Source organism: Moschus berezovskii, chromosome X (genome assembly GCF_049115385.1).
Source record: "Moschus berezovskii isolate FMDL1 chromosome X, NW_MosBer_1.0, whole genome shotgun sequence".
NCBI lineage: Eukaryota > Metazoa > Chordata > Mammalia > Artiodactyla > Moschidae > Moschus > Moschus berezovskii.
The window spans coordinates 42472038-42497934 of record NC_142488.1 but is presented as its reverse complement, the minus strand read 5'-3'; the positions used below and the strand labels follow the sequence as shown (position 1 = coordinate 42497934).

The 25897-nt window shown below is 38.9% G+C and overlaps 1 protein-coding gene and 1 pseudogene across 3 annotated transcripts in view; one reads left to right on the top strand and one right to left on the bottom strand.

Moving 5' to 3' along the window:
* Nucleotides 1-25897, top strand: part of EFHC2 (EF-hand domain containing 2) — a 326643-nt gene that overhangs the window by 144718 nt on the left and 156028 nt on the right. The window lies entirely within an intron of this gene.
* On the bottom strand, nt 10801-12618 carry LOC148773270 (3'-5' RNA nuclease TATDN2 pseudogene; annotated as a pseudogene).

Here is a 25897-nt window from a genome sequence, read left to right as displayed (position 1 = left end):
TCAGGGCGGAAATTAGACACTTAAGAGACCAGCAAATAGAAGCTAAAACAGAGGGAACCACCTTGGAAATGACAGATAGAGACGTCTAGAGGCTACTCCAAGAATAAGACCAAAAACCAGAGGCAAGAGGCTTAAGCCCGAATCCTGAGAACACCAGAGAACTCCTGACTCCAGGGAACATTAATCGATAGGAGCTCATCAAACGTCTCCATACCTACACTAAACCCAAGGGTCAACAAGTTCCAGAGCAAGACATACCACGCAAATTCTCCAGTAACACAGGAAACTAGCCCTGAGCTTCAATATACAGGCTGCCCAAAGTCACTCCAAACCCACTGACATCTCATAACTCATTACTGGACACTTCATTGCACTCCAGAGAGAACAAATCCAGCTCCACCCACCAGAACACTGACACAAGCTTCCATAACCAGGGAACCTTGACAAGTCACCTGTGCAACCCCACACACAGCAAGGAAACTACATAATAAAGAGAACTCCACAAACGGCCAGAAGAGGGAAGGGCCACCCCAAGCAAAGCATTATAAGCAAGATGAAGAGGCAGAGAAATACCCAGCAAGTAAAGGAACAAGATAAATGCCCACCAACACAAACAAAAGAGGAAGATATAGGCAATCTACATGAAAAAGAATTTCGAATTTTGGTGGTGAAAATGATTCAAAATCTTGAAAGCAAAATGGAGTTACAGATAAATAACCTGGAGAAAAGGATTGAGAAGATGGAAGAAAGGTTTAATAAGGACTTAGAGGAAATAAAAAAGAGTCAATATACAATGAATAATGCAATAGATGAGATCAGAAACACTCTGGAGGGAACAAACAGTAGAATAACAGAGGCAGAAGACAGGATAAGCGAGCTAGAAGATAGAATTGTAGAAGTAAATGAAACAGAGAGGAAAAAAGAAAAACAAATTAAAAGAAATGAGAACAATATTAGAGACCTCTGGGACAATGTTAAACGCTCCAACATTTGAATCATAGGAATCCCAGAAGAAGAAGACAAAAAGAAAGACCATGAAAGAATACTTGAGGAGATAATAGTTGAAAACTTCCCCAAAATAGGGAAAGAAATAATCACCCAAGTCCAAGAAACCCAGAGAGTCCCCAACAGGATAAACCCAAGGCGAAATACTCCAAGACACATATTAATCAAATTAACAAAGATCAAACACAAAGAACAAATATTAAAAGCAGCAAGGGAAAAACAGCAAATAACACACAAGGGGATTCCCATAAGGATAACAGCCGATCTTTCAACAGAAACTCTTCAGGCCAGGAGGGAACGGCAAGTCATACTTAAAGTGATGAAAGAAAATAACCTACAGCCCAGACTACTGTACCCAGCAAGGATCTCATTCAAATATGAAGGAGAAATCAAAAGCTTTACAGACAAGCAAAAGCTGAGAGAATTCAGCATTACCAAACCAGCTCTCCAACAAATGCTAAAGGATCTTTTCTAGACAGGAAACACAGAAAGGGTGTATAAACTCGAACCCAAAGCAATAAAGAAAATGGCTACGGGATCGTACTTATCAATAGTTACCTTAAACGTAAATGGGTTGAATGCCCCAACCAAAAGACAAAGGCTGGCTGAATGGATACAAAAACAAGACCCCCATATATGTTGTCTGCAAGAGACCCACGTCAAAACGAGGGACACATACACATACAGACTGAAAGTGAAGGGCTAGAAAAAGATATTCCACTCAAATAAAGACCAAAAGAAAGCAGGAGTAGCAATACTCATATCAGATAAAATAGACTTTAAAACAAAGGCTGTGAAAAGAGACAAAGAAGGAAACTACATAATGATCAAAGGATCAATCCAAGATGAAGATATAACAACTATAAATATTTATGCACCCAACTTAGGAGCACCGCAGTATGTAAGAAATTACTAACAAGTATGAAAGGGGAAATTAACAATAATGCAATAATAGTGGGAGATTTTAATACCCCACTTACATCTATGGATAGATCAACTAAACAGAAAATTAACAAGGAAACACAATCTTTAAATGATACAATAGACCAGTTAGACCTAATAGATATCTATAGGATATTTCACCCCAAAACAATGAATTTCACCTTTTTCTCAAGTGCACATGGAACCTTTTCCAGGATAGATCACATCCTAGGCCATAAATATAGCCTTGGTATATTCAAAAAAGTTGAAATAATTCCATGCATCTTTTCTGACCACAATGCAGTAAGATTAGATCTCAATTATGGGAGAAAAACTATTAAACATGCCAACATATGGAGGCTGAACAACACGCTGCTGAATAACGAACAAATCATAGAAGAAATCAAAAGAGAAATCAAAATATGCATAGAAATGAATGAAAATGAAAACACAACAACCCAAAACCTCTGGGACACTGTAAAAGCAGTACTAAGGGGGAAGTTCATAGCAATACAGGCACACCTCAAGAAACAAGAAAAAAGTCAACTAAATAACCTAACTCTACATCTAAAGCAACTAGAAAAGGAAGAAATGAAGAACCCCAGGGTCAGTAGAAGGAAAGAAATTGTAAAAATTAGGGCAGAGATAAATGCAAAAGAAACAAAAGAGACCATAGCAAAAATCAACAAAGCCAAAAGCTGGTTCTTTGAGAAGGTAAATAAAATTGACAAACCACTAGCCAGACTTATCAAGAAACAAAGGGAGAAGAACCAAATCAATAAAATTAGAAATGAAAATGGAGAGATCACAACTGACAACACAGAAATACAAAGGATTATTAGAGAATACTATCAGCAATTATATGGCAATAAAATGAATAACCTGGAAGAAATGGACAAATTCCTAGAAAAGTACACCTTTCCAAAACTGAACCAGGAAGAAATAGAAAATCTGAACAGACCCATCACAAGCACGGAACTAGAGGCTGTAATCAGGAATCTTCCAGCAAACAAAAGCCCAGGTCCAGACGGCTTCACAGCCGAATTCTACCAAAAATTTAGAGAAGAGCTAACACCTATTCTACTCAAACTCTTCCAGAAAATAGCTGAGGAAGGGAAACTTCCAAACTCATTCTATGAGGCCACCATCACCCTAATCCCAAAACCTGGTAAAGACCCCACAAAAAAAGAAAACTACAGGCCAATATCACTGATGAACATAGATGCAAAAACCCTTAACAAAATTCTAGCAGTCAGAATCCAACAACATATTAAGAAGATCATACATCATGACCAAGTGGGCTTTATCCCAGGAATGCAAGGATTCTTCAAAATCCGCAAATCAATCAACGTAATACACCACATTAACAAACTGAAAAATAAAAATCATATGATTATCTCAATAGATGCAGAGAAAGCCTTCGACAAAATTCAACATCCATTTATGATAAAAACCCTCCAGAAAGTGGGAATAGAAGGGACATATCTCAACATAATAAAAGCTATATATGACAAACCCACAGCAAACATTATCCTCAATGGTGAAAAACTGAAAGCATTTCCCCTAAAGTCAGGAACAAGACAAGGGTGCCCACTCTCACCACTACTATTCAACATAGTTGTGGAAGTTTTGGCTACAGCAATCAGAGGAGAAAAAGACATAAAAGGAATACAAATTGGAAAAGAAGAAGTAAAATTTTCACTGTTCGCTGATGACGTGATCCTCTACACAGAAAAACCTAGAGACTCTACCAGAAAACTACTAGAGCTAATCAATGATTACAGTAACGTTGCAGGATATAAAATCAACACACAGAAATCCCTTGCATTCCTATACACTAATAATGAGAAAATAGAAAGAGAAATTAAGGAAACTATTCCATTTACTGTTGCAACGAAAAGAATTAAATACTTAGGAATATATCTACCTAAGGAAACAAAAGACTTGTACATAGAAAACTATAAAACACTACTGAAAGCAATCAAAGAGGACACTAATAGATGGAGAAATATACCATGTTCATGGATTGGAAGAATAAATATTGTAAAAATGAGTATACTACCCAAAGTAATTTATACATTCAGTGCAATCCCTATCAAGCTACCAACGATATTTTTCACAGAACTAGAACAAATAATCTCACAATTTGTATGGAAATACAAAAAACCTCGAATAGCCAAAGAAATCTTGAGGAAGAAAAATGGAACTGGGGGAATTAACCTGCCAGACTTCAGGCTCTACTACAAAGCCACAGTCATCAAGACAGTATGGTACTGGCATAAAGACAGAAATATAGATCAATGGAACAAAATAGAAAGCCCAGAGTTAAATCCACGCACCTATGGACACCTCATCTTTGACAAAGGAGGCAAGAATATAAAATGGAGAAAAGACAGTCTCTTTAACAAGTGGTGCTGTGAAAACTGGTCAGCCACTTGTAAAAGAATGAAACTAGAACACTTTCTAACACCATACACCAAAATAAACTCAAAATGGATTAGAGAGCTAAATGTAAGACCAGAAACTATAAAACTAGAGGAGAACGTAGGCAAAACACTCTCCGACATAAATCACAGCAGGATCCTCCATGACCCACCTCCCAGAATATTGGAAATAAAAGCAAAAATAAACAAATGGGACCTAATTAAAATCAAAAGCTTCTGCACAGCAAAGGAAACTATAAGTAAGGTGAAAAGACTGCCTTCAGAATGGGAGAAAATAATAGCAAATGAAGCAACTGATAAAGGATTAATCTCCAAAATATACAAGCAGCTCCTGCAGCTCAATTCCAGAAAAATAAATGACCCAATCAAAAAATGGGCCAAAGAACTAAACAGACATTTCTCCAAAGAAGACATAAAGATGGCTAACAAACACATGAAAAAATGCTCAACATCCCTCATAATCAGAGAAATGCAAATCAAAACCACAATGAGATACCATTTCACACCAGTCAGAATGGCTGCTATCCAAAAGTCTACATGCAATAAATGCTGGAGAGGATGTGGAGAGAAAGGAACCCTCTTACACTGTTTGTGGGAATGCAAACTAGTAGAGCCACTATGGAGAACAGTGTGGAGATTCCTCAAAACCTGGAAATAGAACTGCCATATGATCCAGCAATCGCACTCCTGGGCATACACACCGAGGAAACCAGAATTGAAAGAGACACGTGTACTCCAATGTTCATTGCAGCACTGTCTATAATAGCCAGGACATGGAAGCAACCTAGATGTCCATCTGCAGACGAATGGATAAGAAAGCTTTGGTACATATACACAACGCAGTATTATTCAGCCATTAAAAAGAATACATTTGAAGCAGTTCTAATGAGGTGGATGAAACTGGAGCCTATTATACAGAGTGAAGTAAGCCAGAAAGAAAAACACCAATACAGTATACTAACACATATATATGGAATTTAGAAAGATGCAAATGATAACCCTGTATACGAGACAGCAAAAGAGACACAGATGTATAGAACAGTCTTTGGGACTCTATGGGAGAGGGTGAGGGTGGGATGATTTGGGAGAATGGCATTGAAACACGTATGTTGTCATATGTGAAATGAATCACTTGGTCAGGGTCAATGCATATTATAGGATGCTCGGGGCTGGCATGCGGGGATGACCCAGAGGGAGGATAAAGGGAGGAGGGAGGTGGGAGAGGGGTTGAGGAGGGGGAACTTATGTAAACCCGGGGCGAATTCATATCAATGTATGGCAAAACCAACCAATATAAAACTGTAAAATAATTTGCCTCCAATAAAAAATAAATTAATTACCAAAAAAATAAAAAATAAAAGCTAGATTAAAAGCAATCAAATCAATTAATCATGCTATAAGAAAATAATAAAACCAACTTTCCCAACTATAAAAAGTCACAGATCTATAGACTGAATGCTTAGTGTGTACCAGAGAAAATAATAAGAGAGAGACCAATAAGCAGACATAGTCTGGCATTTTTTTAATGTTAATTTCAAGGGCAAAGCAAAGAAATTACCTAACATCCTCAGAGAAAAAGTAGTTTAACCCTCCAAAGAAAGAGAAGTTGACATCAGAATGCTATGCAAATTAAATGCCAGGAGACAGTGAAGCAGTATCTCTAACTTTTAGAGGAAAATATATGTGACCCACAAGTTCTAGACTCAGCCAAGGTATTATTAATGAAAGCAGCAGAAAGATTTTCTCAGATATATGATTTCTCATAAACATGCCATCCACAATCTTTTCCTGAGAAAGTTGCCTGAACTCCAGCCAATCATAAAGCAAACAGTTCAACCTTGGGGGAAGTCATAAAATAAAAGGGTTAGTGGTAAGCAATGGAAACAAACTTATGAGTAAATTACAAAATATAAATAAAGTTGAAAACAGATTGTAAACATTTTAAATATTTATTGGAAGATAAAAGCACAATAAACAGTAAAATGACAAATGCAAAATAAGCATATAAAAAGAAAAAATACATTATTTTTGTCCATTCAATTGCATTGTTCCAATAGATGTTAATTTCTGGAATTAACACTTGAACTGACAATTCTTTACAAATGAAAAACAATGAATAGAATTGAAATCTCCCGAACCTGTAAATATTCCTTCTTTAACTCTGCTTAATAAACATACACATGAACATTGTATATAGACTGGTGGTGGGATTTTATGACATATAAATCTTCAGTGAGTATGGGCATGAAAACATGTGCATTTAAAAAATATATATATAATTTGACATAATGAGGAAAATACAGTTTTTTTAAAAGTATATGTAATTTGACATAGACTCACAATTATGTTAAGAAAAGACATTAATAAAACAGTGGGTTTTGGGTAGTGGAAATACCTATACTTCTTTATGTTCCTATTTTCATGTTTGTGTAATGCATATGTATTAATTTTTAGTGGGAAAATAAACATCGTTAAAATAAAAAATCCTATCGGTATAGCAGAGTTACAATTAAAGCAAATCTGTGGTATTGAATACTTTGTCTTTTCTCCCCAAATTAAACTTAAGGCATTAGAAAAAAGCACCAAAAAAACCAGATACCCAAGAACTGAAGGAAAAAAAAAAAGCAGCATTTTATAAATCAGTAAGCAGAAAAGATTTGAACAAGAGATCAGAGTTGAGTCTTAAAAACATACAACAGAATTAACGCACTTCTAGTTTGTTGTTCCGGAAAGCAAACCATAATACACAAAATAATGCATATAGATCACAAATTCAGAGGAAGTAAAATGCACTGCTAATGCTAATTATGATGTGAAATGAATTTTATAGTAAATACTAATTAGTAAAGCTGACTCAAGGAGTACAATGCTGGAATTGGCCAAAACTATGGAAATGTTAGGGAAAACCTCTAGAGAGCTATTTCAGTTGTTAAACTATTTCTTAGTAGTAGGATTTTGAACTTTTTTTCCCGTTTGTACTCTTTAGTAGTCTCAAAAATTCCACAATAAGCAGGTACTCATTTTGATGTCAGATATGAATAAAGACCAGCTGAAGAAACAGAATTCTCCCATCTCCCAAGACAAAGTGGGTAATTTGTTCCTTTTGAACTTTAAAGGTAGAAATAATTGCCTTTTTAAAATTTAAGTGAAGCAAAATATTGATGTGCAGTGTGGAAGGACTGCCAAGGTTCAGGGAGCCCAGCCCATTAATGGGCATGAGAGACCTGGTGACTCTGGACTGACTGATGGCCCAGGGACCACTTATGACAAACTGAAATTCTAGATCCCTGGCTGCCTTTGTGGCTCTCTGAACTTCCAGAACAGGACAGTAGACAAACAAAGTGCCATATAAACATGAATGCTAAATAAGCAATCTCTGCAATTCAATGAACTATCTATTACTTTAGTAGAAAACGACTTACAAACTGCTCAAATTTTGCACATCTGGATCATGATGTTTGTTTTTGTTTTGTGGGCTTTTTTTTCTCTTGTTTTTCATATTTTTTTTTGTTTTTCATATTTTTTGGTTTTTTTTTTCTTTTAATTTTTAACTGGTAACATTAACAGATAAAGTGTTCTTTACTGCTTTCATGAAATAAGTAAAAGGAAGATTGTGATTTTTGACTTCTGCCACTCTGGATATACTACACTCAGAAAAGACTATTGCTCACTTCCATTCCTAAAGAAATAATGGCAAGGCTCTCACATGTTAGAAACACTGCAGAGTATAGTCTATGCATTTGCCATCAAAAATATAGAGGGAGATGAGCAGGTTAAGAAAAGTATTTTCTCCATGTAAAAAGGAGATCTTTTTTTTGGAACAGAACTTTAATTTTAATATGTGTATATCCTATTTGCCTTATTGATTTTGTGCTTACAAGTGCAAACATTTATTTACACTTGTTTTTAAAGTGCCCACTTGGTAATGTCACTTTGCTATGATCAGATTGATGACACTGTATTCTCCACAGATCTTATGTTGTGAGAAAGGTAAATGAAAGAAGATGTTAGAATGTCATGTGTAGCGATTTGTACGAAGTGTGATAAGGGCATCACAACAACAAGAGTGTGACTAAGGCTGTGTTTCCCAAGCTTGTGTTTCTAAAGAACTTGAGCTCACTGAATTGTGCTGTGCATACATGCGTGCTCAGTTGTATCTATTTGCAATTCCATGGACTGTAGCCCACCAGGCTCCTCTGTCCATGGGATTTTCCAGGCAAGAATACTGCAGTGGGTTGCCATTTCGGGATAGGCTACCCACTCCAGTATTCTTGCCTGGAGAATCCCCATGGTCAGAAGAGCCTGGCAGGCTACAGTCCATGGGGTCACAAAGACACAACTGGCAACTAAATTAAGCACAGCACAACTTTAAGAAACACCTTCTTGGGTATTTGTGGCTCGTGTTGGCATATCACAGAACATGTGAGATAAAAAGAAATCTGAGAAACTTTATACAGCTCATTGTTTACCAAATATGTGTGTCCATGGAACCCTCTTTGAGGGACACACTGTGAACAATGTCTATCTAAAGCATACATTAAATGAAAAAAAAAAAAACCTTCCTAACTCAAAACACTGGCTTAATTTTTGAATGTTTTCTTTCTTGCAAAATATAATTAAATTGCACCTTTAACATTGCCTCAACTTCTTTTGTTCTAAGAAAGCAAAGCACTTTAGCTACAGCTTTCTTTTTCTCAAATGACTAGATTCCCAGCAAAGAAGAAATCTATGCTATACTCAGTATTATTCATAGGAAATATGAACTGTCAAGTCCCTGGTAGGGCCTGATCTTTTTTATTTATTCCTTTTATTATCAATGACATCTACTGGCAGAGTATACGTGGCCTTTCAACCTTGCCTTGCCTTGTAAATTAAATAGGAGTGCTGGACTAAGATGGCTTAATTTTCTGTTCTCTTACTAGTATCTGCCCCCTTGCTCAGATATTATCATTTACTGCCAGTTGTTAATAAAAAGTCAGTTATTAATTCACATTATTCCAAGAAATCTTTGCTGAGTGCCTGCTCTATTTCAGGCACTTTTCTAACATCAGGTGTATGTACAGTGTGAAGGAAAATCACAAGCGTGTAAACTTACAACCTAGTGGGGAAAATAACCAATGAACACATTATATTAACAATACAATCTCAAACAGGGCTAAGAGCTAGGATGAAATCAAAACAGTAAACCAAGGATTTTCTCCCTCTTAGGTGAGGAAGAAAATCCTTACAGATTGGTGGTCAGGGAAGGCTTCTCTGTGAAGGAGACTTCTGAACTGAGAACCAGATGGTGAAGAGCCAGCTGATTTTTCTGAATCCTCATAAACGGGCACAAAGCAAACTAGAGAAGTCTGGAGTATGCTAGGCCTCTTTTCATTGATTTAGTTTTCAAAAGTGATTTTCCATTTTAAAAATGGAATTTCTCATCCAGTAATGGGACTCCTAGACTTAAGTATGTGCTTTGGCTGGCAAAATTAAATTTCCTAATTCAAATGTTTTCCCTAAAATGTGGGTTCATTTTAATTTCTCAAGGAGGACTGCTGTTTGCCAAGTGGGCAGCTGAAGCTCTTCTCTGTTTCTGCCCTTCCAGATAATGATTTTTCTAAGTGGTATACATTTGCCCTTGTAAAGAATCAGAGCAATTTGAATGAAGAATTGCTATTAAATGCTGGTTATCTGAAGAGCTTTGCAGTTATCCAAGTGTTGTGAGGAAGTTCAGTTCAGAGTCAAAACCTATCTCAGTGATTTTAAGATTCCACCAGTTTGGCTCCTGTCATTCTAAGCTACCCGACCGTCCCCCTACCCTTATTATGACTATTAACTCGTTTTTATCTAAACTGATTTCCTCTTAGATAATATGATACTGTTAGTTTATCTTTAGAAAGAAATTGCAAGTTGAACAGTTACAAATTTAAGAATTTAACAACAACCCATATGGATTATAGAACTCCTATAATAACAAATACATTTTGGCAATAAACAGAACAAGTCACCTAGCTCATTTCTAAAATTCAACATTCCTTGCCCCCTCCCTTTTTTTAAGACAGGAGGGTGACTTTAGTCACCAACTGCTCAAAAACACAGGCTGCAAAGAACAAGGAATTGGAATAGCAAACTTGAACCCTATGGAAACTCTTTCTTCTTTATGGACTACCCTGGCACAATTGGGCTGGGAGGAAACCCCTAATAACATTAAGAATAGTCCCCCTTAGCCCTCCTCCCATCCCATTGCACCCCACCCTACCAGCCAGAAGCAGAAGTCTTATAAAGAGGTTTTGAGGAGAACGTCCTGTTCTGGTTTCTTCTGTTTCAATGGGCTTGCCAAACACCTCCTTGACCTGGGACACGGGCAGAGTTCAAACAAAATCTATGTTTATGTTGTCAGGATGCTGGTGTCCCTTTTCTGGAAGACTCATGACAGTGCCTTCTCTGCTTAAATATTGTAGAGGAGACTAGTGTTCTTTCGTATGGTAACCAAGATGTGAGAGATCGGCTGATCTTTGATTTTGGCAATCTCTTTGATCGTATGCAGGGCCATACCTGGATGGGAAAACCGGCAAAACCTTTTAGAAACCCCACGAGGGATGAAGTAGGGAGAATTGGTTTCCACGAGGATTCTCTCCAGCGGGATCTTTTTCAGAGCATCTCGGACCTCCCAGGCAGAAGGGTAGGTCAGGACTGCTGTGAAGCCCACGGACATGTTGGGGAAGTAGTTCAGAAAAGGCTCAATGACTTGGTAACTACCAATGAAGCAATGCCTGTGGATCTTGTAGTCAGAGGGCACAAATTTTTTCATGATGCCCAGCAGATCTTGGTCAGCTTCTCGGCAGTGGAGCACTATGGGCTTCTTTAGAGACACGGCCAGCTGTAGCTGCTTCTCAAATATCTTGTGCTGCTTTTGGATAGGTGTGGCACACTTATAGGAATAATCCAAGCCAATTACTCCATATGCTATAGCCTTGGGGTGCTGTAAGGCTTGCACAATGCTTCTTTCTTGAATGTCACTGTAGGAACTTGCAAAGTGGGGGTGACAGCCAAAGGCCCCCCAAATCATATCCTCTTTCAACATCTCCTCCCATAGACCATTCCTTAGTGTGCGAGGATCAGAGAAATCAGAGATGCAGCCTTGAAATTCCTTAGGGAAGGAGCAGCTATAAACTTTTCTGAACTTGCTAAAGGTCCCTTTGAAAGACATCCTGGAAAACAGCATTTCCAGGTGACAATGGGTATCAATGAAACCCTCCTCTAGGCTTTGTTCCCACTGGCTCTTTGGCAGAGAATGAGATGCATCTCCTCCCTGATGTTGTGGTGGGGTCTCCTCTTGGAGATGGCATCTCCCCTCTATCAGCTTGGCTTCTGAACCTTTAGAGAAAAATGAATGAGAACTTGGGGACTGACCTTCTGATGCCTTCAACTCTCTGGACCAGTCTGAGGAGGACACTAGAAAACTGGAGGAATAATCACTCCAGTAGCTCTGGATGCTCCTTCCAGCCAGGGATGTGCTGCTGTTGCTGCTGCTGCTGTGGCCCATGTGAAAATAGGAAGGAGGCTTCAAACTGCTGGACCAGTAGCTGGCGGAGTCATGCCAAGGGCCACTGTACAAATTAGGCCAGTAGATAACTGGCTCAGTTGTGAAGGATGGAGGCTTTGAAGTTTCTGCCAGATTGAGTGAGACTGGCTCTTCTTGAGGGAATTTGAAGATAGGAAGTTCATCCACATCAGACCAGTCACTTCCTGAAGCAGGGTGCTCAACTGCCACACCCCAATCTTGATGTTTTGGGATTTCTGAAGTATGGCCATGGTTGTCTGGAAATTTTCGGGCAGAAGAGACTTTTTCAGAAAAGAATGACTCTGGGTCACCAAATGGCTTCTGCTCAGGCTGTATTATCATTCTTCTGTCATTGAAGCCTTTAACATCTATATTCTCCACTCCAACCTCTGAGGCTGACATTTTTCCGTGAGGACCAGAGAAGCGGATACAGCTGGCTGGTCTTTCTCCAGGGCTGGGCTGCTCTGCTGCGCTCCCTTTTGTACCAGTGGCAGCCTCTCCTGGCACTGATGGTCCTGGGATGCCCTGAATCGCCTTCACGTAGACCATTGATGAGCTCTGGCCTTGCTGACAACCCTGCTTTCTCTGTCCGCCATTTGCTTTCTCAGTCTTAGTATTTTGACTGTCAGCTCCGGCTGTAAATTCTGCAGAGTCACAGGAACTGTTTTTGGGATTAACCTTAGCATCCTTTAGAGAAGCCATTTCTTCCCTCTAGAGAGCTAGCGGAACACAATGCGGATGGCGCTAAGGCGATTCCAGGGATGAGAAGAACCTCAAGTACTCCGAATCAGTAGTCTTCAGAGGCTTTTCTACCCACACCGGAGCGTGAGGAACGGGAGGGGTAGGAGGAGAAATTCCCTGGTAGGATGAGCCCCAGGAAACCTTGGCTTGAAGGCCACAAGAACGTCCTTTTGGACTTTTAGGTCCTCGGGGCTGCTAGACTCCCCGGGACGTAATATAGAGTTCTGGCCGGCTGGAGGGGGCCACGTCACTGGCACGCCAGAGGATCCACGTTTGCTGGGGGACCCTACCTTAGCGCTGACCTTGCGCTGCTTCCGCCGCTTCGGGACCGCTCTGCTCTCCTTTCTTTCACTCGCCTCTCGCAGTTCTCAGTGTTTTAGAGATGTCAAGGTTCTTCCACTGAGTTCGTGATCTCACAGGTATCTGGAAAAGTCACAAAGATACAACATTCACTGAAAGCAGGGTTTGGCGTCCGAACCCACAGTGTGCCTCACGGATCACGGACCAATTTTTTTTTCCCTACGTACCTACTTCCTGGCATCAAAGCACTTCCGGTGACTAGAAAGCGTTGGTTTGGAATACGAGGGCATCGAGAGATATCAGAGCCCTCCAAAGGTGCTTTAGGGACCCCACAGAGGCGCCCCTGAGCTGGGCTGGTGGCCTAGAAGTCCATTTGACCGACGGAGTGCAGGAGAGCGGGGTCGAAACCAGTGCTGGAGAAGGGTGGGAGAAGGGCACAGATCGTCCCGCCCACCAGCCCTGGCCACCGGAAGCACTGCCCCCAATCTGGGCCCCACCTTTCTGCCTCTACCTCGGGTCTATTCCCTCCGCCCAACAGCTGCCCCTCCCCCCACGTCCTGCCTCCCAGCCAGCCTACCCTTGCAGCTGCCGCCATTGGCGCCATTGCTGGCTTTTTGTTTTTTTTGTAACCCCCAATTTTAAAAAAAAATAAAAAATGTAATTACGGTTTTTAAAAACATAGTTTAAACATACGTTGTTTTGAAAACGTAGTTATAACTGTAGCATATTATCATTTCAGTCCTTTTTTTTTTCACTGTTTTTTTGTAGCCTAAGCATTTCTCTTACTGCTGCATCGTTTTAAAAATCATTATCGTAGTGCCTTCAGAATATTCCATGGAGTACGTATATGCGCCATAATTCACCAAATCCTTCCCTTCTTGTTAGATCTGTAATTTCTCAGCTCTAATTTTTTTTTTCTATAATTAAAAAAGACGCTGCAAATAATATCCTTGCACCATCTTTCTCCATATTTTGGTTTGTTTCTTTGGGCTGCATGCCCAAAAATGGAGTTAGACAAAGTGTAGGAATTTTCAAATGGTTCCTCATAGCGTTCCATTACCTCAGAATAACTTTAATAATTTAAAATCTCGTAGGTAATGAATAATCCTACCAGGCTCATTTAATAGAAACAAACAAAACTAGTGCCTCACAAATAATTTGTTACCTGATAATTTTTGAGTGAATGTTTTCCTTTTTTAAAATTGACCCTGATGCTAAGTCGCTTAAGTCGTTTCCGACTCTGTGCGACCCCATAGACGGCAGCCCACCAGGCTCCCCTGTCCCTGGGATTCTCCAGGCAAGAACACTGGAGTGGGTTGCCATTTCCTTCTCCAGTGCGTGAAAGTGAAAAGTGAAAGTGAAGGCGCTCAGTCGTGTCCGACTCTTCGTGACCCCATGGACTGCAGCCTACCAGGCTCCTCCGTCCATGGGATTCTCCAGGCAAGAGTACTGGAGTGGGGTGCCATTGCCTTCTCCGAAAATTGACCCTGGTACATTTTAAATTGTTTTTATTTCTTTTTAGGATCTTTTAAAAATTAATTAGAAATTTTTAATGAAATAAACTTTTGTCATATTTCCTACAATTTTTTATTTGTATGTTGGTTGTTTTTAATTTGTATTTTAGCCCATTGAAGTAACTTATTTTTGTAGTTAAATTTTATTAAATATATTTTATATTTATATAAATATAAATAAATTTATATATAAATAATATAAATTTTATAAATATATTTATATTATATATTATATTTCATAAAATATATTTACAATTATATAATAATTATATAATATATTTTATAATATATATTATATTTTATATTTTAATTTATAAATAATTTATATAAATATATCTATATTTTATATCTTATACTTTTCTGTCGTAATTTTCTATTTTTTCATAACTCTGGAATGGTCATCCTCTCTTTAAGGGCTTTGATATATACACACTTTTTTTGGAGGGTAAAAGGAACCGATTTGTTGTATTTAATCTTATAATCTGTCTGGTATTTATTTTGGGTTATAATTTATTTTAGGTGGAAATATACATTGATACTTTTCTATATTAGTACTTTTTAAACTTAATAATATGACTCCTCTTTCATCATGTGCTAAAATCCTACGTGTAAGAGATTTCCCTGGTGGCTCAGATGGTAAAGCGTCTGCCTACAATGTGGGAGACCTGGGTTAGATCCCTGGGTTGGGCAGATCCCCTGGAGAAGGAAATGACAATCCACTCCAGTACTCTTGTCTGGAAAATCCCATGGACGGAGGAGCCTGGTAGGCTAGAGTCTGTGGGGTTGCAAAGAGTCAGACACGACTAAGCGGTTCACTTTCAACTTCAACTTTTCAATAGAGCCTGTTTCTAGACCATCTATTTTTTTCTACACATTAGTATGTCTCTTATTACTCTGGTTTTACACTTTTAATAATCGAGGCATAATAGTAAGGTATAAAATCTAGGAGAGTTATGTCTTTTACATTGCTTTTAATTTCATAATTATCCTTGATAGCCTGACCTGTTTATTTTTATCAGATGAATTTAGAATCATTTTTTCAAGTCCTTGCAAAACACCAATGAAATATCCACTTGAAATGTTATTTCAGTCTGTTTATCCAGAATATACTTCACCTGTCCTATTTTTTGTCACGTTCTATATATTTTAATAAATATTTTTAGAGTTTTATCTAGGTCACAGAGTTTTCATTAAAACTATTTGTAATTTTTTTATTTTTTGTTTATTGTGAACCTATTTTGTCCTTCCACTGTATTTGTAGGTGGTTATTGCTAGTACATAAGAATATTTTTGGTTCAGTTGTATTTATTTAAAATCTTTTATTTATCCATAGTTTTTCAGCATTTGCCTGTGCCATTATTATGTCTCCTTATAATTATACCTTTGTATCTTTCTTGATAATATTTGTACTTCTTACCTTGTCCAGAATGCCTAAAAAATATTAAATCATGATGTTGGTAGGGGCATTTTTGTTTCTGTTCCTGATTGTGGTAGACACATAGTTTAATTAAATATAGTATTGAAAGTTTAGGCTATTGTTTTAAAACAGATGCTTTTTAATCTTGTTAAGGAATTGCTCGAATTTTAAAATGTATGTGGTAGGAAACAGTGTGAGATCATTATATATTTGCTCTTACTTCTTTGGAAACATCTTTGCATCTGTGAGGAAAATGCTGCTTTTTGTGTAGTTGGCTAATAACTGTTATGGACTCCTGAATTTTGTTTGCTTGTATTTTAGTTAGGATCTTTACTCTATAAATCATTAAGTAGTGAACTTGCTCTGGAGCAGTAGTTTTCAACCTTGGCTTGCACATGTAATCATTTGGGGAGCTTGAAAATCCCTTATACCTGGGCCCAGTCTGAGGGATCCTGATTTCATTGTGTGTGGGTGTGTATAGATGCAGAAGTGGCCCAAACATCACGATTTTATAAAGCTTTACAGGTGATTCTAATGTGAAGCCACGGTGAGAATTGTTGCTCCGGAGTTAACTTTTTTATGGTTTGTCTGTTAGGCATTGAATTTCACCTTTGTGGCTTTCCAGCATTTTTGTTATCCTAGGGGAGTTATATAAAGTGGTGATTTTCATTTCCTTGAAAGCTTGAAGGAATCCATTAGTAAATCATCCTGGTTGGAGCCTTTGTTGGGGCAATTTTTTTTGTAATTTTAAAATTTCTCACTTGGCTATTGTGTTTTGATTCTTCACAATTCTTACAGAAAATCACTTATTTAATTGTGGCTTTAAAATTTATTTTCATAAAAGCTTGAATGTCTATCTTATAATTTATTGCATCTCTTTATTGTCTATGCTAGTGCAGGGAGCAAAATTTGCCAGCTTTGGCATGAAGTTTATTTTGAGCTGAGAGCAGTCAAGGCCCAAAAGACTCAGGAAGAACCTTTGACCTTCCCCCAGCTGAGGAAAAGACGGTAGATAGAGGGCCTATTCCTTGAAGGGAGACAGGGAAAAATCCAGCAAAGTGTTGGTTAAAATTCTTCACTGTGTCCCATTGTTTCTGTATGGCCCAGCAAATGTTTGCTTACAGAACATTTGCTTTTTTTCATCTTCTTGTGAATTACCTTCCTCCTCTTTGAAGTCCTAAACCCCTTTGCATGCATGCATACTAAGTTGCTTCAGTCCTGTCTGACTCTTTGCAACGATATGGACTGTAGCCTGCCAGGCTCCTCTGTCCATGGGATTCTCCAGGCAAGAATACTGGAGTGGGTTGCCATGCCTTTCTCTGGGGGATCTTCCCAACCCAGGGATTGAATTTGCATCTCCTGCATTGCAGGTGGATTCTTTTACAGCTGAGCCACAGGGGAAGCCACCTAAACCCCTACGTCTTTCTTTCTCTTAGGTGGCATACAAGCTTCAATTGCCTGATGTCCTTGGGCTTTATATTCTTATGAAGCCCCTATATGTACATAATAAAATTTGTTTTTTTTTCCTGTTAATTTTTCTCATTTCAATTTAATTCTTTAGACCAGTCAGAAGAACCTAGAAGGGTAGAGGAAATTCTCACCCCCTCACACACATCCACACACTAGAATCTTACTTATTTATTAAAATATCTCTTTTGGATTTACTTATTACAGTTGTTTTTTCCTTTTAAATATATCTATTTGTGCTTTTATCCTTTTTTGCTTTATTTTCCTAATGACAAATTTTCATATATTTTTGTTCAATCCATTGCTCATAGTGACTGCATTTCAGAATTACTTGTAGAGCTTTAAAAAATACTAACGACCTTTTTAATTGCCTCCAAGATTTCAATTTAATTTATTTAGGCTTGAGTATAGTGTTTTTTTTTTTCAGTTCCTAATGAGAAGCTGAGAAGGCTGAGAATCACTGAGTTAGTACATTTACCTGAGTTAGCTGTCTTTAAATTCTCTTACGTTATAGTCTAAATCTAGTAATTTGCCCAAGTTTATAGGTTTGCTTGTATCTTACAGATTTGTACCTCTTTAAATTTTATTAAATTCTATACTTTTTTTTTTATTTTAAAATTTCTTCACCTCATAATAATTATTAGGGGTGATAATATTTATAGTTACATGATATATTTTTAGTTGTATTGATGATTGATGGCTATGAATTCTGTATTTCAAATTTATTAGAATATTTTGTAAATTAGCCTGTGCAGGGAAGGAAAATAATTTTCCCTTTACCCTTCTAGGTTCTTGGCTGAGGTGCCTCCTGTAATGAAAGACAGCTTAACTGGAGAAAAACAAAGAAGTTTAATAGCACGTTTACCTCTTGTATGGGGCTTCTCAGGTGGCGCTAGTGGTAAAGAACCCACCTGCTAATGCAGGAGACCTAAGAGACAAGGGTTTGATCCCTGGGTTGAGAAGCTCTCCTGGAGAAGGAAATGGCAACCCACTCCAGTATTCAGTATTCTTCTAGGTTCTTGGCTGAGATGCCTCCTGTAATGAAAGACAGCTTAACTGGAGAAAAACAAACAAGTTTAATAGTATGTTTATCTTCTGTATACATGGGAGATACTAGGAAAACTGAGTAACTCTCCCAAATAGCCCAAGCCACACCCTTAAATACTAGCTCCAACTAAAGGCAAAAGATGTTGGGGGTGGGGGTGACCTCAGGTGGCCTCACTCTGCAACTGCTTGGAGCAGGGCCTGGGTTCCCAGCCAGAGACTGAGGTTGGATTTGGTGATGAAAGCACCAGATCCCAGCCACTAGACCAGTGGTGAGTGACAAGGGCCCTGGCCCTTTGCCTTTGCAGAATGTCTACAAAGAATTTCCACAGAAACAGAAAATAGTGAAGTAAGTATAGTATTTATTAGGAGGAAAAAGAGTCTACGTGTGGGTAGACATGGGCAGATTCAGAGGGAGATTCCCTGAGTTGCACCGTCATGGCAGTTTAAATGACTTTATGGGGCATTTCTTCCAGGTTTTCTTTGGCCAATCATTTTGATTTGCCTGGTTCACAGTCCATATTTGGTATATCTCAGTTCAGTTCAGTTCAGTGGCTCAGTCGTGTCCGACTCTTTGCGACCCCATGAATCATAGCACGCCAGGCCTCCCTGTCCATCACCAACTCTCAGAGGTCACTCAAACTCATGTCCATCGAGTCGATGATGCCATCCAGCCATCTCATTCTCTGTCGTCCCCTTCTCCTCCCACCCCCAATCCTTCCCAGCATCAGAGTCTTTTCCAGTGAGTCAACTCGTCGCGTGAGGTGGCCAAAGTATTGGAGTTTCAGCTTTAGCATCAGTCCTTCCAATGAACACCCAGGATTGATCTCCTTTAGAATGGACTGGTTGGATCTCCTTGCAGTCTAAGGGACTCTCAAGAGTCTTCTCCAGCACCACAGTTCAAAAGCATCAATTCTTCGGCGATCAGCTTTCTTCACAGTCCAACTCTCACATCCATACATGACCACGGGAAAAACCATAGCCTTGACTAGACGGACCTTTGTTGGCAAAGTAATGTCTCTGCTTTTTATTTTTATTTTTTTGTAATTAATTTATTTTTTATTGGAGGCAAATTATTTTACAATATTATATTGATTGGTTTTGCCATACATTGACATGAATTCGCCCCGGGTTTACATAAGTTCCCCCTCCTGAACCCCCCTCCCACCTCCCTCCTCCCTTTATCCTCCCTCTGGGTCATCCCCGCATGCCAGACCCGAGCATCCTATAACATGCATTGACCCTGAACTAGTGATTCATTTCACATATGACCACATACGTGTTTCAATGACGTTCTCCCAAATCATCCCACCCTCACCCTCTCCCACAGAGTCCCAAAGACTGATCTATACATCTGTGTCTCTTTTGCTGTCTCGTATACAGGGTTATTATTTGCATCTTTCTAAATTCCACATATATGCGTTAGTATGCTGTATTGGTGTTTTTCTTTCTGGCTTACTTCAGTCTGTATAATAGGCTCCAGTTTCATCCACCTCATTAGAACTGATTCAAATGTATTCTTTTTAATGGCTGAGTAATACTCCATTGTGTATATGTACCAAAGCTTTCTTATCCATTCGTCTGCAGATGGACATCTAGGTTGCTTCCATGTCCTGACTATTAGAAACAGTGGTGCGATGAACATTGGAGTACATGTGTCTCTTTCAATTCTGGTTTCCTCGGTGTGTATGCCCAGGAGTGCGATTGCTGGATCATTGTCTCTGCTTTTTAATATGCTATCTAGGTTGGTCATAACTTTCTTTCCAAGGAGTAAGCGTCTTTTAATTTCATGGCTGCAATCAGCATCCGCAGTGATTTTGGAGCCCAAAAAAATAAAGTCTGACACTGTTTCCACTGTTTCCCCATCTATTTCCCATGAAGTGATGGGACCAGATGCCATGATCTTAGTTTTCTGAATGTTGAGCTTCAATCCAACCTTTTCACTCTCCTCTTTCACTTTCATCAAGAGGCTTTTGAGTTCCTCTTCACTTTCTGCCATAAGGGTGGTGTCATCTGCATATCTGAGGTTTTTGATATTTCTCCCAGCAATCTTGATTCCAGCTTGTGCTTCTTCCAGCCCAGCGTTCCTCATGATGTACTCTGCATATAAGTTAAATAAGCAAGGTGACAATATACAACCTTGACGTACTCCTTTTCCTATTTGGAACCAGTCTGTTGTTCCATGTCCAGTTCTAACTGTTGCTTCCTGACCTGCATACAGGTTTCTCAAGAGGCGGGTCAGGTGGTCTGGTATTCCCATCTCTTTCAGAATTTTCCACAGTTTGTTGTGATCCACACAGTCAAAGGCTTTGGCATAGTCAATGAAGCAGAAATAGATGTTTTTCTGGAACTCTCTTGCTTTCTCCATGATCTCAGGATCCTTCCATTTGTGCGCACGCATCTCTTAGCCAGGATGAATTTTACCAAAAGGACGGATGGGTAGCCTGGCATTAGTTAGCATCATTCCTCTAGGACGTTTAATGAACTTTTCTGCTCATATGTGGTCTCCTGACTTCAGGAATGAGAGATTATTGGTCTGGGCATGGCCCAGCCTCCTCCCTTAATTATTCTTGTCTTGGAGTCAATAGAGAATGAATCACCAATTGCTTTACCCTGGGCAGGGCCCATGTGTCTCCTGCCTCAGGGTGAGCCAGTTATGGGAGGTTATCAGGCAAAGCACAGTAAAGGACATTGCAGTTGTTATGCAGACTTAAGTTCATGCTTTCTACATTGTTAAGTTTCCAGAGATTTGCTTTTTAGATATAGTCTTTCTTTTTCTGGCACAGAGAGGGAGATATCCTTACCAATGGAGATTTCCCTTATCATTGTAAATGTCCCTTGTCAACAGCAACAACAAACTATGCATGCTTAGTGGTGTCCAACTCTTTGTGATCCTTTGGACCATAGCCCACCAGGCTCCTTTGTCCATGGGATTTTTCAGGCAAGAATACTGGAGTGAGTTGCCATTTCCTTCTCCAGGGGATCTTCCTGACCCAGGGATCCAACCCTCATCTCAGCCTGCATCTCCTGTGTCTCCTGCATTACAGGCGAATTCTTTACCATCTGGAAAGCCCCAAATGTCCCTTGCAAGAATGACTTTTACTCAGCTTTCAGAGCTTCTCCTTTCTCTTGCTCTTTGTTAAAAATAATAAGCTCAAGATAATTCTTATTCCAAAGAGGCATATATTAGGGGGATTTATTCTGTTCCCCTTCACATATGATAAACTTCTTTAAATATATTATTGTCCTGTATAAAGGAGCCATCTAATATACACAATGCAAAATTCATTACAATTTATTTCCTTAATTTTATGAATGCATAATCACAAGAGAAACCATTGATTTAATAACAGCTTTTTCAGGAAGAATAAACAACACACAAATTTTTGTCTACAAACTAACCTCTAATAGCATGCATTGATCCTTATTTTTATACACCTTCTTTAGTACCTCTCCGTTTAAGTCTGAACATTATCGGTATTTCTTTGTTTCCTAACATCTTCCCTAAAAATTCAACTGTAAGTTTTAGACAATTAGATGTTTGGTTCCTGAGTAAGAGCCTTTATAACTCATGCATTGTTCATACTAACTTCACCATCTTTTAAAATTCTGTAATTTATTCTGAGAGATTATTGTTTTGCCTTATGACTGCATTGCCTAGCACACGATGGACAATCTTCTACACACAATTATTTTCGTGTCAATGCTACATCAGACAGTAATATTTAGAAAAACATTGTAAGTGAAAATTAGGAATCCAAATTGATGTTAACATCCAGCTATTTGGGATATGCAATGCAAAGCAAAGAACGAAATTGTCATTAAAATAGAATTACTTCCCCACAAGGTTAAATTTATGCCTTACTTCAAGTTGCATCTAGGTTCCTTATTAAATCCTTACTAAAATGCATTCCTGACTGCTTTAAGTTTCTTTAAGCTTTAAGAAGACTCTGATTTCAGAAATATTAACATTAAAATTTTTTCCTTTATAAGGAGGAAATATCATATCTGTTATTTAAAGCCAATTGATTTCAAATTTTATATCCTCTTGACTAGCATCAAAAATCTGAATGCCTCGGGGATCAGTCATATAACCTTATATAAAACAGGGCTTGTGAAGGCCTGTGGGGAATGGAAGGTCACACACCCTGCCAAATGACATTTGCATTCGGTTTTCAAGAAAATTATAGCCAATTACATCCTCTAGGACCTTACTTATCTAGTCTCTGCTTGACATCATAAATTATAAAACTTTGCATCATAATTATGTTTCTATAAATTTTCATTTCTTGCAATTTTTATTTTAGAGCTTTCTCTCTGGATTCTCTGGTACATCAAGTTCCATTGCAATTAATTCTTTCACCTTTGTGAGATCACTTTTAATCTATTTGGCATCTATTTTGCTATAGTATATTACCATTTTCTCTCCCTCTTCCTTTTCTATCGTTCAATCTCTACTTCTCTGACTTGCTCTCTACATTTCATGCTGGAGTTTGTCAGTCCTGTATTCTCAAGGGGCCAGAACATGAACTGTTAGTCTATCCCTCTTATAGAAATATTGAAGTCCAACCTAAAATAATATCTTTCTTTCTCTTTGTTTCTGTTGAGCATCTTTATTCTCTTTCAATGCATCATTTGTTTGATAAATAATGATAATATATATGACAGTGTTGTCAGCTGATCTCTGGCAGTTTGGTCATGTACAAATTTATACCAGTAATATTCAGTACATAGAGGTAGGTGGGATATGAATATGCTCTCTACACTTTCCTACACTTCCTACATTTTCCTCTGCACTTTACAGAGAAAAGAAAGTTTCAAAGTGAGTACTACTATGGAGTAGATTACTTTTCCTTTCTTCTCTTGTAGATTCTTTCACTGGTTGTTGCTCAGTCTTATCCGACTCTTTGCAACCCCATGGACTTCAGCATGAGAGGCTTCCCTGTCCTTCCCTATCTCCTGGAGTTTGCTCAAACTCATGTCCATTGAATCAGTGATGCCATCCAATGATCTCATCCTCTGTCGTCCCCTTCTCCTGCCTTCAATCTTTGCCAACATCAAGGTCTTTTCCAATGAGTCAGCTCTTTGTATCAGGTAGCCAAAGTATTGGAGGTTCAGCTTCAGCATCAGTCCTTCCAATGAATATTCAGGGTTATTTCCTTTAGGATTGACTGATTTGATCTCCTTGCTGTCCAGGGGACTCTCAAGAGTCTTCTCCAACACCACTCTGAACTAATAATTAAATTGATATGTGAAAGATTAATGGAAGAAGAAATTTTGTACATATGGGAGCTCCAAAAAAATATGAGACATGTCAGTAGTTGGGTTTTTGTTGCTTGTATACCATTCTGAGCTAAGGAGACTGGGACAGGAGTCTGGGGCTTCAAAGAGAAGGAAAATCATTCACAGGAAAATGAGAAGAGCTAGTGTTTGGTAAACAAATGTCTGCCATGCCATACTGATAAGGCTTTCTGATAGAAAACGTTTTCTCTGGTGATAACTCTTTCTGGTGCAGGTTTCATACTTGTATTCTTTTAGACAGTTAGTTATTGTTGTTTAGTCACTAAGTCGTGTCCAACTCTGTGACCCCATGGACTGTAGCCCACCAGGCTCCTCTTTCCGTGGCATTTTCCAGGCAAGAATACTGGAGAGGGTTGCCATTTCCTTCTCCAGGGGGTCTTCCTGACTCAGGGATTGAACCTACATCTCCTGCTTTGGCAATTGGATTCCTTACCACTGAGTCACCTGGGAAGCTTGACGCAGTTAAAGGGGAGGTAAAATGTTCTTCCTGTGTCTGCTGGGCTCTGCTTATCCTTAGTTCAAAACAATCGACGTGCTAAAGTGGCACATTCTAAGGTAGCAGGCATATCTTGCTCCTTCTCACTATCTCTACTGAAAGCTTGATGGAGCCCCATCTCTTTTGTCCTTTTAGATGTTCCAGCAACATCTTGCTCCCCATACCTTTAAAAATTGAGATATAACTCATATAACACTTACTATATTAGTGTTCGATATAATTCAGCATCTCACATCTTTTTCTAAAAATTGAGGTAAAATTTATATGACATAGAATTAATCATTGGCCATTTTAAAGCGTGCAGTTCAGTGGCATCTAATATATACAGAGTGTTGTACAACCATCAGTTCAGTTCAGTTCAGTTCAGTCGCTCAGTTGTGTCCGACTCTCCGCGACCCCATGAATCACAGCACGCCAGGCCTCCCTGTCCATCACCAACTCCCGGAGTTCACTCAAACTCATGTCCACAGAGTCGGTGATGCCATCCAGCCATCTCATTCTCTGTTGTCCCCTTCTCCTTCCGCCCCCAACCTTTCCCAGGATCAGAGTCTTTTCCAGTGAGTCAACTCGTCGCATGAGGTGTCCAAAGTATTGGAGTTTCAGCTTTAGCATCAGTCCTTCCAATGAACACCCAGGATTGATCTCCTTTAGAATGGACTGGTTGGATCTCCTTGCAGTACAAGGGACTCTCAAGAGTCTTCTCCAACACCACAGTTCAAAAGCATCAATTCTTCGGCGATCAGCTTTCTTCACAGTCCAACTCTGACATCCATACATGACCACGGGAAAAACCATAGCCTTCACTAGACGGACCTTTGTTGGCAAAGTAATGTCTCTGCTTTTTAATATACTATCAAGGTTGGTCATAACTTTCCTTCCAAGGAGTAAGCGTCTTTTAATTTCATGGCTGGAAGCAGCATCTGCAGTGATTTTGGAGCCCAAAAAAATAAAGTCTGACACTGTTTCCACTGTTTCCCCATCTATTGCCCAAGAAGTGATGGGACCAGATGCCATGATCTTTGTTTTCTGAATGTTGAGCTTCAAGCCAACCTTTTCACTTTCCTCTTTCACTTTCATCAAGAGGCTTTTGAGTTCCTCTTCACTTTCTGCACATCTAGTAGTGTTATTGATAGTGTTATCTGCACATCTGAGGTTATTGATATTTCTCCTGGCAATCTTGATTCCAGCTTGTGCTTCTTCCAGCCCAGCGTTCCTCATGATGTACTCTGCATATAAGTTAAATAAGCAAGGTGACAATATACAGCCTTGACGTACTCCTTTTCCTATTTGGAACCAGTCTGTTGTTCCATGTCTAGTTCTAACTGTTGCTTCCTGACCTGCATACAGGTTTCTCAAGAGGCGGGTCAGGTGGTCTGGTATTCCCATCTCTTTCATAATGTTCCACAGTTTATTGTGATCCACACAGTCAAAGGCTTTGGCATAGTCAATGAAGCAGAAATAGATGGTTTTCTGGAACTCTCTTGTTTTCTCCATGATCCAGCGGATGTTGGCAATTTGATCTCTGGTTCCTCTGCCTTTTCTAAAACCTGCTTGAACATCTGGGAGTTCACGGTTAACATATTGCTGATGCCTGGCTTGGAAAATTTTGAGCATGACTTTACTAGTGTGTGAGATGAGTGCAATTGTGCGGTAGTTTGAGCATTCTTTGGCATTGCCTTTCTTTGGGATTGGAATGAAGAC